Genomic DNA, 14583 nt, shown 5'->3' with positions numbered 1-14583 from the left:
TTTTGCGAGTCAGATGCTAGTACATTGGAGTAAGCATTTACAGACTGCTTTTGTAGATTAATGTGGAATACAGCAGTGTAAGATATCTATACGATAGCACATTTCTAGGTGAAGCAAGCACTTCAGTTGATTTGTGTCAGTGGTAACTTAGAGTTGGTGAATCAAATGAAATGTTCTCTCAATCTAGATAATTTCTAGCAATGCTAAATCAAACCAATTGAAATGAATTTTCTAATTGAGTCAAAGCCTTTGATCAACAAACCTGGAGATTCCTTTTGTATGAATTTATGTTTATCTTTGTTTACTTACATAGTGATCCATTAGTAGGTATAGTAGATATTCACAACCATAGTAAACATTAATGTTAATGAAGCAGAAATCACACATTTATTCTTTTGGTTGAAATATATATGTTTAAATACAATTTAAACTAAAATAATAATAAAAATAAAAAACATTTGTTGAAGTCCTACTCAAAGTGCTTTACATGTATTGACATCTTAAAGGTGAAGTAACTAAGTCACAGAGAGGATAAATAAGTAGCCTGAGGTCATTCAGACCACCCAGCTAGCAAGCTGAACTGAAGTTAAAATCTAGGCAGTTTGTTTCCAGAGGCCATTCTTTTAACTACTTTGTAATTCTGCTTCTCAATAAAAAATAATGAAATTAGGACATATTAATAATTCCTAGTTAAGCTGGTAAACAAAAAAAGGGGAGGTATTAGGCCAGAAGGATTAGCAAAAGTGTAGTTCTGAGATTATTTGTGGATCTTCACAGTTATCAGCAATTAGTATGCCAGCCATTACCAACCTCCAGTAAAAAGACTGAAAGTCATATCAGGTGTGTCACACATTTGGTCAACCATAGACTCAAATATTAGCTGACATTAACTGCTATGAGTATTAAAACAGATTTTCCACTGCTTCACAAACTCTTCTCCCCAGTCACTTCAACTAAGAAGAGTGAACTGGCACTCCATGGAGACCTAGGGAGGGACCATACTTGGACAGAAATATCATGCTGACACTTTATCTTACAGATATATATGAGAAATTCTTATGCAGAATATATTCAATTTCCCCAAAATCTATTTGTTTTAATACAAAAATATGTTTTTTCCAACACTTTGCAATAATTTGACATTCTGGGAAAATACACTATGTTGAATCTGGAAATGCAAATTGAGTTTTAAGAAACACAAGATTCCACCTCACATCCATCAGATGGCTACTATCAGAAAATCCCAGAAAACAACAAGTGTTGTGAATGATGTGAAGAAATTAGAACACTTGTACACTGTTGGTGGAAACATAGAATGGTGCAGACTCTGTGAAAAGCAGTATGGTGTTTTCTCAAAATATTAAAAATAAAAGTACTATACAATTGAGCAATTCTATTTCTGCATATATACCCAAAAGAATATTGAAGAAGTATTTGTACACCCATATTCATAGCAGCATTATTCACAATAGCCAAAAGGTGGATGCAACCCAAGTGTTCATCAATGGATGAATGGGTAAACAAAATGTGGTATATACATACAATGGGATATTATTCAGCCTTAAGAAGGAAGGAAATTCTGACACATGCTACAACACAAATGAACCTTGAGGGTATTATGCTAAGTGAAATAAGCCAGTCACAAAAAGACAAATACTGTACAATTCCATTTATATGAGGTACCTAGTGTAGTCAAATTCATAGAACAGAAAGTGGAATGGTGGTTGCCAGGGGCTTGAGGGAGGGAGAATGGGGAGCTATTGTTAAATGGACACAAAGTTTGAGTTTCACATGATGAAAAGAGTTCTGCAGATGGATGGTGATGATGGTTGCACAACAGGGTGAATATACTTAATGCCACTGAACTGCATCCCTAAAAGTGGTCAAAATGAAGATTTTTATGTTGTGTGTATTTTATCACAATTAAAAATAAAAAGACAGAAAAAGGAGGCATAGGATTATGTAATTAATATAGCAGTTTCCTGTGCATTATATGCTTTACTTCACTGATACTTTACTTCATTCTTGTCCAAGCTACCTAGATCAATGTCTTACTGGGTCACCTCCATAGCCCCAGACTATCAGGTGACCATACATTTGTGACCCAAACCTTTGAGAGTGAAACAGGGCACTATTAATAATTATCCCAAGACAATTGTATAAACCAGGATTGGTTTATGCGATAGTGATCTTTGAAAAAAGTCAGATCATATTCTACTGAAAACCTGCAACAGCTCCCTATTTCCACAGGTGGCTAATGGCTATCATATTGGACAGTGCTGATCTAGATGATTTATATCCACCACTCTCTTTTTGTCTGAAAAAAAATGGCCTTTTCCTCACTTAAAGAAGTTGAATACTTTTCATAACTTTAGCTAGTATGTAAGCTCCATGAGAGCAGGGACTGTATGTTTATTCAGTCCTATATCCCCAGGGTTTTGTCTCTCCTGTCAGGTATCTCCAGGATTCAGTTCAGTGTCTGGTTTGAGTGAAGGACTTAATATATGTTGAAATAAACAATGATTATATTAGCAGTATTCAAACAAAATATGATTTTGTTTTCAGACCAGAAAATATTTTAAAATGCAGTACAACATAATAACCTGGAATTATATTTTTTTCTATTTCCAATTTCTCTAATAAATATTGTGATAGATAACATAAAAATGTCTGGACCAAAAGATAGATAAGCAGACATTAAAGTGTCAAGATATCGATGTAACTGGTACATGATGTTGGAAAATTGAACAAAATACTTGAACTTTGCCTTTACTTAGCTACTACTGAGTTTTTAAAATCTTTTCCTGGTATTTCTTTGACACAAAGAAGATATCCATTATAGTGGCTTCTACTCGAAACATATCAATTGGATCACATTTTACTAACCAGCACCCTTTGCAGCCTTCACTTCTGGGATGTGAGGGAGGTAGGAATGGGAAATACAGATGGCGTGTAGGACTCACAAACAGATACAAAGAAAGACCATGTGAAGTTCTGCTTCTTCTCCTTGTCTTTAAGTTGGCTCAGATAAGGAATGTGTAAAGCTTCCTCTGTGTGTGTGTGTGTGTGTGTGTGTGTGTGTGTGTGTGTGTGTGAGAGAGAGAGAAGGGGAGAGAGAGGGAGAAAGAGAGTGCCTATGCTTACTCATGAAAATCAGAACTCAGAGCATGAAAACATGGTACAGGGACTTATATCATTATGACTGTGTGTTCTGGTCATAGTTCTTAGAAATGAGCCTATCGTAAGTCAATGGAGTTTTCCATTTCATCATATTATAAGTAAATTATTAGTAGTGTCTGTATTTTATTTATTTCTGCATCACAGCACCAAGCTCTCAGTAGGCTCTCAGAAAATGTTTTTTAAAAATAATAGATTCCCAATTAGCATTTTTATCAACTGATGGCAACCAAAATTACATGTTAGTAGCAACATATGTATATTACCCAAATTTATTAAGATTTATTGGATTAGTATTACTACAACCAGGGAACATTTAAAAAGCTCATTTCACATATGCAGTGCAAGTATCTTCTTGATATATTGAATTATTATGATAAAAGTTTTATTATTGCTGAACAGATGACTAATGATGCGAAGAGGAATGTTGGAGAATATTTTTGTTAACTGCATGGACAATGTGTCCAAAAGCATTTGAGGAAAGTGTTTACTATACATTCATCTACACCTGGCCTCAAGCAATTTAAGAAGAAACTAGTGTGTTTGTGTGTGTGTGTGTGCCTGTGTGTGTAGGAAGTAAAGACCAATGGCAAAGATATTTTTCTGTTTTTTTTTTAAATTCATGGCATTAAATTCATAGTTAGCTCATGGGCACACAGGTCTTAATCTCTTTCCTCTCTGCCATTCTTTTCTTTTGTAATTTGTTTACCATGAAGAGGTTGGAGAAGCCTGTTAAAGTACAATGGCAGGAGAATAGAGGATCACGGAAGAAATCCAATAATGAAACCACTCTGCCTGGCAAGCAACCTGTTGGAAGGTAATGTCTCTGAAGAAGTTGGTAGGGGCACTTAATTATTGCAACCTTTAATTCAATGTGAGTTGCCTGAACACCAAGAGTGTGATTTGTATGTGTTACTGTAGTTAAAATAGGCACTTTTTTCTTAAAATAAACTGGGAGCGCAATGTATGCATCTCAAATCCTGATTTATAGCTGTTCCAAACTTCAGAGATAAGGGTTTAGGTAGTGTTGCATTTAAAACAAACACTTTGCCATTATCTATAAAAATGCGGTTATTCTGACTTCAGGATTGTCTTTCCAAAGTCTTTTCCCTTCATATACACATGTACTCACACATATATGTAATGAATGATGATGGCATATAATGAAATAATACTGCCTTCTTAAAGCCGCTTACTTTTGTACCCACCCGAAACAATACCCATTTATACTGATTATGTGGCAGTTGGACCAGATGCCTTATGACTTCTTTTCTATTGAAGTTGCGTTCTATAAATGACAGAAGATTTAACCTTTATTTAGCAGGAGCAGTCATTAATCTGTCTTCAGACTTTCCCCTACCTCCCACAGAAAAAACAATTTGCTCTTCAAAAGTTTGTTTGGAAATGAAACCAAATTCGGTGTTTCCTCTACAGATGGTTGACCTCTTTCAGTTAGTGGCTGCATTACTCATTTAAACAATCATACAGGTCAATATAGTGTAATCTAAATTATTTAGTCTCTTAGTGTTTTTCAGACACTACTGACAGTTAGAGAAGCTCCAGCTGCTGGTTGTACCTGGATTTGAACTCCACCCAATGATAACAAGAGTTTTAGTCTGAATTCATGGACAGTGCCTACTGACCCACTTGACAGTTTTGCACATTGGTCCTTAGGGATTCTAACTTAAGAATCAATATGTCGATACATGATGATTAATTATTTTCAGATGAAAAGTTTAAAATATGAATGATTTTCAAAGATTCATTACTACCTGGACGGTCTTTCTTCTAAAGCCTAACTTTAAAACACCTCTCTTTTTTGTTTGTCCCCCACAGGGAGCAATTCAGATCTACCAAATAGACTAGCAAAATATTATGATAACCTTTTCCATCCTAATTTGTACTGGAGGCTGAGTGTGTACTAGGATCAACATTAATTACTGTATAACATTTCAGCAGTGTGGGTCATGGAAATGTCAGGGAGTTAGCTAAAGGGGACTTGGGGTCTTGGAAACATCAGGGGGGAAATAGCTAAAGAACATGTGCTCCACAGGACAATGAGGATTTACAAACATGAAATTTAGGACTAAGGTGGAAATAAGACCCAGGACTGAGGTGTTAATGCCAAGCAAATCCGATAAAAGTTACGTTTATCAAGGTAGAGAAAAGGCACAATGCAGTGCAATCTGGTGGTCTTTCTACCATCTTTAAATAACTTAAAAATTACTGAAATTTAGGTTCCAACAGTGAACACAACCCCTCGTACAAACAGATTCCGTATAATAAGGGATCTTGTTTGTTAAAGTTAATATATCAGTTTGAATTAATGAATTTTTAATTCATTATTCCTTTTGCAGCTTGATTTCAAACTAATTACAGGTTTTAAATTGTCACTAGTCAGAGCTCAGCCAAGACATATTTCCTCTCTTCTTTACTTGTATCCTGAGAATTCATGAATCAATTTTTTTCTGGGTCATGACTTTGCCCCACCAGGAGCAGAGAAAACCCTTCAATGAGAAGAAAATTCAATGGTAGAGATCCCAGTCAGTCAGAATTTATACGCAAAATGCAAGGAAGTAAATGACAGAGGAAATTTCCCAGCTATGAGGGAAAAAGCCTTAAAAATCACATATATTATCGAAACAGTAATGAATTTGGTAAATACTTTCCAGAACAGCAGTACTCACTTCCATCCTTGTAATTTAGGATTACTGAATATTTTAGGAAAGGGACTGCTTTTTGCAAGCCTTTTTTTTAAACAGCAGAGGTCACCTTAGTACAAACCTCTTCAGGGGGGAAATGCTTTCTGTTCAGTGGTGATAAATTAAGTACTTTTAAACCATCAGCAAGTCTTCTCTTATTTCATTGAAACTCAAAAATCAGACACATATGGTTAGCTGGATTTTTTTAAAACTTAGACAAAATAAAATTGTTTTAAAATTAATTTACTCTCTATATCCTTTAAAAAATGATTCTTTTCCAAAATAAATGAGTATAATATGAAATAATATAAGTAATCATAGCATCAATTATATTTCTAATTTGATTAACAATATTCCATTTTGTATTTACTGTTAGAAAAATATCCAATAAACCATTCTGGCCTAGCCACTGTGGCTAATTTTTAAAACTAATTGTATCTATAAAATATATCCATTAACAAAGAATAGCTAATAAACAGCTGACTAAATGTAAAAATTTCCAAAAAGGGGAAAAAGTTATTCAATAAAACTTCATTTAATAAGACATGCATTAACTTAGATAAATTGATAGATAACTCAATTTTTGTTTTATGACTGTTTTGACTTTAAACTGTAGTTCATCTAATCTTGCATTATAAGCTACTATGGGCATTTGCATTTCAGATATTTAAAGACCAGAAGGTATACAATACACTTTTAATTAATAATTACATCTGGTTACATTATGTACCTTTAAACATTTAATCCATGTTTTTTAATGAACTCATTACCTACAAGATATAATCAATTTTAAACAAATATTTCTAATATCCTTTTTATTACATGTGCCAACATATCATTTTCATATTATAATGAACAACAATAACTATCTGACAAGGAGAATAAGATTTCTTAACATCCTCTCCTTTCCCTGCCCTTTCCTTTTCCTTCAACAGATGACAAAGTTGCTTTAACTTTCACAATAAGATGGCGAAGACAATTGCCATTTTTCAAGGAATGGGGGGGGGAATTCAAAGAAATAAAAATGCCTAGGAAATTCTTAAATGCTATTTTAGATTTTAATCACTTTATTAGATTTCTTGCTTGAGTGATTTGTGCAGAAAACATTTTATCTATTTTGTTTTCCTCTGATTACCAAACTGTGTTAGACACAAAAGTCTACTTGAAACTAGCTTACAGTTTAAAGACAGGTTTAATAACAGGTGAACACTGGAAAATATGCAAACAAAATGGCAGACATGAATGACTTCATTTAAGGCATAATTGCTTCTCATCAACCCAAGAAATCATGCAGAAACAGTCTCTGTTTTACCCAGCCAGGAAGAGACCAGAGAAATCACTCAGGCAGAGATACTAAAAGGAAGGTCCATTCTTGGGTCTCAGCCAGACAACCACTCCACACACAGATCCAAGCGTAAAGACAATAGTCCTTAGAATCACAGTTCATCATAACAGATAATTATACAGCAAGTAAGACAATAAGGTTTTTTGGCCTCTGACTATATAGACTAATTGCTGGCTATGGAGCTCTGCCTGGAAGGCATACAGCACTGCCTCTGCAATGGTTTCTTATTATGTGAGGACTGGTGTAATTTGGGTGGACAAGAGCTTTAGTATCTAGTGAATTCCATATGGTGGCTCTTTCTCTTTTGTGGATTTTTTTTCCCTGACAGATATATAGCGGTATTCCAAATGGTTGCTGATATATCTATCTGGAAGGAGTTTTTAAATGAAATAATCCTGCCTAGTATTCCAAAGAAGTTTTTAGTTGATTAAAAAAAAAAAAAGATAAAAAAAGACAAGAAAATCTGGCCATTCAACTATAGGGTATGTCTTTATACATTGCAAAATATTAAAATTAAGATATGATGTCAGGTTTTATTTAAACGCATATGGTTGTCAGCAGATTTGCTGGGTAATATAGGCAAAATTCAGAGTTAACAAACAAACACTGCTTTCAAATATGCATCTGGAAGGAATAAATTCCCCCCTTCATTTTTGTTTTCTTTTGCTCCTTTTACTCTCTAAGAGGATCTCTCATGATTGCATTTATTATTTATTTATTTATTATCAGGAAAAGTGTCTGTTTTTAAGATATTGATTTATGAGAGTGAGTTCCTGCCAAGATAACAAGGGGATGGAGAGGCTCTGGATTAGCGATCCCTTCTTTCCCCATCAGAAACAAATACGTCTCTCTGCAATTTGCACAGCCCCCAAAGCCAGCCAATTAACTTGAAGTTGAGTTTTGACTCAAACTCGTGACCCTTCAAGCCATAGAGACTTATTCTACATCTGGCGTCATTGAACCAAGTTAGGGTAAAAATAATCTCTGCTATCGTTTTTGTGTGTGTTGCTTCTTTTTCTTGTACTAAAAAAAAAAAAATGATGTTTCTAAGACCTACTGAGGTCTTTAGAATTCCTAAAGCTTTCTACATGATATTTGTATGTTTTCCCCTCTTTGGGAGGAGAAAAGAGCTGGGGCACAATCATTTTTATTGAATAAAGTTTGCAGTTCAGGAAAGGCTTTCTTGCTCCCACGTGCAAGTGCTGACCATTACATCATGCGCCCTGAGGGTTGTGCTAGAAAAGAAAAAAGAAGGCGAAATAAGCAAAAATAAAAGAGTCTTCCTGACTTGAATTGAAAAAAGTGCTTGTTTTTTGTTAAACACCACAAATTTACAGGAAGGCTGGCAAGTGTAGTAGCATTCTGAGCATATGCTGCCTCGGAGGCACAAAGCCCTCCTTTAAAGAAATACACACGAAATGTACACTTTGATTCCCAAGATTTGTTCAGATAAAACTGTAGTTTCCAAGTTATGTCATCTATTTTGAAGTTAGTTTAAAAATTCTATTAGGATTGAATATGCACTACCCAAACCAATTTCGTTTCATTCACTTTTTATTGTAAATTAATTTGAAATTTTTTTCCAGTGAAAAAAGAAAGAAGGTGGATATCTTGAAACAAGGTGAGCTGAAGATCAAAATAAGCAAAAAAGAGGTCCTGAGCATAGTGAATTTGCTCTTTTTTTTTTTCCTGTTTTACTCCAATTTTCTAAGAATGCAGTGACATTTGGCTGTTGTAGATGTTTGTTACTTTATGTATAAAATATATACTTAGACGTTGTAAGTAATATTATAATAGAGGTTCCAGGAGTGTAATGAGGTGCATATGTCCAAAAGGGGCTTTGAGTAGTGTCTGCAATTTAGCCACCATTAAATACTCATCTCATTTCAGCCCCATGTAAGTGTCTATGTTTTATTGGGAATAAAGTGAATTCACTACTTGTGGTTTGATTTGCAGAAAAAAAATGAAAACAAAACCAAGCCCAGCAAGGCCAATCATTTTGCTATTGTGGTGGTATTTTAATGCATTCTCTTATTCTGTGTGAATATTTTTTTTGAAAGTACACAGATCTTAAATATCGTAGCTAGAAAGTTGATATGGTTTGGATTTCAGATGATAAACACTACCAAACGGTGTCATATTAAAATGTAAAAACTCTGCATGCATGCCACAGCCTCTGCCTGCTATGAGTTTGGTTGTAGGAGTGTTTTTTTGACTTCTAAATCACACATTTGCTAAAATGAGCTCTGCTAGATATCAGTTTGTGCTCAGGCACAATGTGTCTCAGTCAGATTCCTAAAACAGATAGCTGAACTAGACTTTGACTTTTGACATCAACAATCTGACTTCAATATTTCTCCACAAAAAAGAGACTCCTGACTCTGTGCTGTTTCCATGTGATGGATAGCTTTTCAGCTGCTGACAGCACTGAACATAATAAATGTATTCATTAGCATTGGGGGCTGCATATCCCCATGTCTTAAGTTTTACAGCTAGTGGCTTTGAAATGCCACCCAGAAACACCTGCAGCACTGCCTTGTCTCTACAGGACTGCAGAGCCACTGTGCAAAAATATTATTATAAAGTTGTCTGTATATCAGCGTTTCTGTGCTAAACAACCTTTTAATTGCCTACCCTCTAATTTTTCTTTGCCTGGAAACACTTGCAGGCACATATTTTAATTTAAGTTGCTCTGTTTGACTCCTCTGATCATCTGGGTTTTCATTGTCATTGCTTCACAATAATTTAATGTCATATATAATGGCATCAAATTGGGGAAAGCCCTAAAAGCTGCCAATCCAAAGTGATCTGAATGTTCCCGCGTACAAGCCTAGATAAGCTTGATTTGTTTGTGCCAACATTATTCATCACATTCTGTGTCTAACTGGGCCAGTGTTCTCTTGCTCTTGCATTTTCAAATCCTCTTTCAACATACACTGAAGCTTCTTAATCAGTGTGTTTTCTATACTATAGTTAACAAAATGGTTGAAAGTGTGCGTTTGAGACAAAAAAAAAAGTATTATAATGATGCTTAGCACACTACTATCTAAACATTTTACCATACTGTTCTTTCACTTGGTTCTTGTTAAACAAATTTCATTTTGTTTGCCGCTAGAAGAGGAGAGTTGGACCACATGTGCAATTCAACATTTGTTTTAGATTTTCATTTAATAATATTAAAGAGAGATAACTACCCTTCATGAAAACTTATTTGTGAGTCTACTCCAAAGCTGATCATATATGTCTTCTTGGGAGGAGAAGAGTTTTATTTTATAGCTAATTAAAAGTTTCTAAAGATGCAGTGGATTTTTTTTTGGTGCAAATTAAAATTAATTAGAGTTATTAAGGAGCCATGAAAAGAAGGATTTGAGAAATAGTGAGAAATATTATTTAAACCCTAATGGAATTCAGTGAAACCCACAGGTCTATTACAGGCCCCTGATTTGCCAGGATCACTGCAGGGAATCTAACATTAATAAGCACACTGGTAATTAAATCATTTGTTACTTTGTCTGTAATGTTGTAATGTTTCACTGATACTCTGTCAGAGCTCTTTGTGCAGATCAGAGCTAATCAAAGGTAATCAATTTTCAGCATTTGAGAAATCTGTAAATGATTATACATTCATCAGATCATTTAGTGGAGTGCAAGGAAAGTGCAATGCAATTAATCTTCCTGCATGAGGAGGAATTACCACCACAGAATTCAACAGTTATAATTAATTTCATTGTCTTGCTGTGAATTTTGATTGCTTTTCTTTGGACTGTATAGTACAAATGATGATTCATTGCAAAGTATTTGCAAAGCAAACACACCAGTGTGCTATGCAAATTAAAGTAGCTGTATAACAGATAGGTTTCAAACTTCCTATTTACTCAGGGTTGTTGAGTACTAATTTGCCAAATAATAATTGCTTGTTAACTTTATACACTCTTCCCTTGAATATCAAGATTGGTAACCAACATAAATAGAAAGCACGTGCTATTTTGCATCATATGGTATGTATGCAAAATATTAGTTAGCATTTAAACTTGTTAGCTTTAGCCAATAACTTAATTTAAGCATTAAAAGATGGTTATTTACCTCTGAAATAATTTACTATTTATTTTACTTACACAAAATAGATAGTAGCAAATAGATTATGCATAGAAATTATGTGTGTTGCTTTTTCCATTATTGTAACTATAAACCTTTAAGAGACTTTCACTTGAACTTTTGATTCCTAGAATCTATTTGTATCTAGAATGCTACTTGTTTTAAAAATATGTAATTTTTGGTACATAGTAGGGTGTTTCCAAAACAATTTTCCATAATTTACAGATTTCTTATATAATTCCTTTTTAGTTTCCCAGTATTCTGTTCATTTAAAAATGTGCCTGTGGGGACAGAAGTGATTCAAAATGACCTACAGTTTCATCTCACATCTTGTGATAAAATGAAATGATTTTTAAAAATGAAATCAAGGTTAATGACAAACAATAAAAAAAGTGCATAACTTTAACGTTAGCTGTTTGCCAAATGACTCCAATTCCTGGGGTAGTTAAAATGCGGAGCACGAAATTTATTTCCTTTAAATCACTTTGCAAGATCCAAGTCTCTGTTTTCCTCCAAATTAAACTCTGTAAGTCTTGAAATCAGCTCTAATTCTTTCAATTCATACAGATCCACGAACATGAAACCCTATTTTAATATTTCTTAATCAAGAAGTTGAACTATGTGAATCCCAATTGAAAACCAAGATGAGACATTACTTTTCCCTCAGATACATTCTGTATGTGATGTTACTGAGGCCTCTGTTGAATGCACATTGAGGAATAAGTCACTTTTCCTGTATATTAATTTTAAAATCTGTGAATCAGTTTAAATTCATTCAAACCATTACTTGCTAAAAGGGTTAATATAAGTCTTTTCTATTCTGAAAAAACCAAAAAACAAAAAAAAACATGAATGGGCTAACTGACTAAATTAACACATTCCAAATCATGTACAATTAAAATGTCAAGGTATCTTCACTTAAAATTCATGGTAAGGTAAGTAATACTAGGACGTAGACCAAAATAATACAAACATAATAGTAAACTAATGCTATTTTTTTCTGAGAGAATTAAATTATTAAATTGTCTGGAAATCCAAAGAAATAGTCAAATAACAAGTGAGGGCCCCTAAACCACTACTTTGCTGTCAAAATCAATAAAGCAACTATGGAAAAATTCTTTGAGAGCATCAAATCTTTCACATATTTTAAAATACGTGTCTAATGTGGAGATGCAATACACGCCTCATCAAAATTTTGATAAAAGAAAAATAGTATACCTACATTGTCTGTTTTTTCATGGGAACTGTTTCTCTTTAATTTATTCAAGTTGCTAGTATCTTTTAACAATTTTCTATTGTTGCCGGGATCATAGCATTCCTACTTGTCAGTTCTCTCAAGTTTTCTTACTTGATACACCAGGCAATTTCAGGCATTGCAGTTGGTTCAAGCATTATTATGTACTAAATATGGTTCAACTAATTTAAAATTATTTGAACTGCCAAAGTTAGAAAATTCATTAAAGAAAAATTAATCTTCTCAATTGATACCTTCCATTATAATTTCTTAAGGTTGAATCTCCTAATATTAATCTATGTGATGATTTTGACTAAGTTTACCGATTAAGTCATTTGGAAAAAGGTAGTCTATTTGATTTAATAGAGGAAATAGAAATATAAACACAATATAAAACAAGGATGAAAGAAAATTTAAATATATAATGTAACATGCTTTATATGAGGATCATGGATTTGCAGTAAAAAAAAAAAAAAAGACCTGATTCAAATCCTGGTTTAACTTCTTTAAGGTGGTGTGATCTTGGGAAACTTTCCTTATGGAAACTTTCTAAGTCTCATCTATAAAATGGGAATAATAATCTATTTTGCAGAAAGTCTTTTATTGAAATGTGCATTGATTGGCACATTATAGGCACTCAAAGAATGAAAGCTGTTGTTATGATCCATGGAATGAAGAAAAGGAAATGTGTGAGGTGTTGGTGGAAATAGTGGAAGAAAGAGTCCTAACTTCTGGGTTTTATATATGAATGTAAAGCAGTTTTCAGTCATATTGGCCTCTTAGTTATAAAAATCAGGCTAGCAAAAATAATGTTACAGATTAAAGAATTTAAAACACATGATTTGGGTTGCAGATAGAGATGTTATGGATTTCTCCATTCACTGTCTCCAAAAGTTTTTCTTTTCTTTTCTTTTTTATGAATACCTTTGAACTACTCCAAGCTTCTGTTTTTGAATGTTCATCAACTCAGATGTCTTGCACATCGATTTTTTAAAAAGTTTCTATAGGTCTCCTGAATTATTACCCTCTCCTTCATTTGCATTGGGACAGAAGTTTGAAATGGTAGAAATATTTGAATAATTTCTACTAGCCTGTTCAGCATTATTTTTATCAACAATAATTCAGAAAATTATTTATTAAATTTTCATTAATTTACTTAAGCAATGATTTTCTAGGTAAGATAGTAAAATCCAATACATAGAAAAACTTTGGCTCACCAGAAGTCAATTTGCAAAATTCATCAAGGGTCAATATCAAGTTGTCAAAAGGCAACCTAAATATTTTTTAAAGTAAAAATCTCTTGGAAAGACAGATTTTTTTTATGGTATAGTCTCTCCATAATTCTTGGCTCTTTACTAAATCTCTTCTAAAATTTTCTAGTTTGAATATACATGAAAAATCTTTGTAATTGAAAAGTAAATTCAGGGATAGTTTTATAAGATTGGAAAAGTCTGTTTTATTTTTATTTTAATAATTACAAATCCAAAAAAGTCCCTTACCTGTCATTTAATTTAAAATTTGATGAGACTGGATGTGTTCTCCCAGTGCAAGATTCAGGGAAACTTTTTATAAGTCAGTAGTTTTCTTTATTAACAAAATATATTTGATGAATATTTGCTTCCACTGGCAATTTCCATGCTTCATCTACTAAGTAAAAATTGCTTTTTCCTTTTTCCTGTTTTTTAAATTCAGAAAGTCTGATTTTATTTTGTTGTACATCCAAATGGCTTGGAGGAATCCCCAATTCTAATAATTAATAAAATAAAATTGGAGAATGAGCATATATATTTTTGATAGATTTTTGCAAGTGTTGTTCTGTTCTTTCAAAGCACCAGTCTGAAATTTTTCCTTGATATAAGATGGAGAGCAGTATAAATAATCTATCTGACTTAAAGGATATGATAAAAAAAAAGAAAACTTGAGGTTCTTGCAATATCATAAATTATGTGAAACATGAAAAAAAAACCATGCATACATAACACCTTTCCTGTCTGGCTTCATCTGTATTCATTTGTTGTCAAAACAGGTTT

The sequence above is a fragment of the Mesoplodon mirus genome (genome assembly GCF_964341445.2).
Source record: "Mesoplodon mirus genome assembly, chromosome: 4".
Lineage (NCBI taxonomy): Eukaryota > Metazoa > Chordata > Mammalia > Artiodactyla > Ziphiidae > Mesoplodon > Mesoplodon mirus.
Note: the sequence above shows the minus strand (reverse complement) of the source record.